The following is a 667-nucleotide window of genomic DNA, read 5'->3' on the forward strand; positions in this document are numbered from 1 at the left end:
GTTAGGACTGAAGGTAAGGTTGGCAATTTACCCACTTGTTAATTAGCTAGCTTTCAAATCGGTTTATTAGCTATGGCCGCGATGCTAATTGTGCCTGTAGATAATAGCTAGCGAAGAATGTGTTATGGAGTCACAAGTACGTTCAAAAGTTTCTTAGTTAGAGGTTGGGTAAAGTTAAATTGACATAAATTATGACCAATAAACACTGGTGGAAAAAAGGCAGCTGCTCACATAGTTTAACCTACTTGAAAAGGTAGACAGAATTATCTATTTAATCGGATTATAATAATGATGCATTCATGTGTCAGCCTCAGGTTGTTTTCTATACTGCTGGGTGGTAAAAATGTATAATAATATGTCATAAAGTATTTTTTTTCTTACATGTATTATCTGAATCTGCAAAGTAAGTAGTAAATAGGGTTATGAAATAAATGTAGTTTAGTAAAATGTAAATTTATCAGAACTGTACTTAACTACATCTTTCAGTAAATGTACTTAGTTACTTTTTACCACTGAAATCAAGGAGTTTGATTCTATACTCTATAAATATAGAGTATATAATATATATAGTATATATCTGCATTAAGCTGGTAAAGACTTGGCTAAACCCACTCTATTGTGCTAATTTACTAAAAATAAATGTTTCTGTTTTTAAAGGACGTCCAAG

The sequence above is a fragment of the Dicentrarchus labrax genome, unplaced genomic scaffold (genome assembly GCF_905237075.1).
Source record: "Dicentrarchus labrax unplaced genomic scaffold, dlabrax2021, whole genome shotgun sequence".
In the NCBI taxonomy this organism is placed as follows: Eukaryota; Metazoa; Chordata; class Actinopteri; family Moronidae; genus Dicentrarchus; species Dicentrarchus labrax.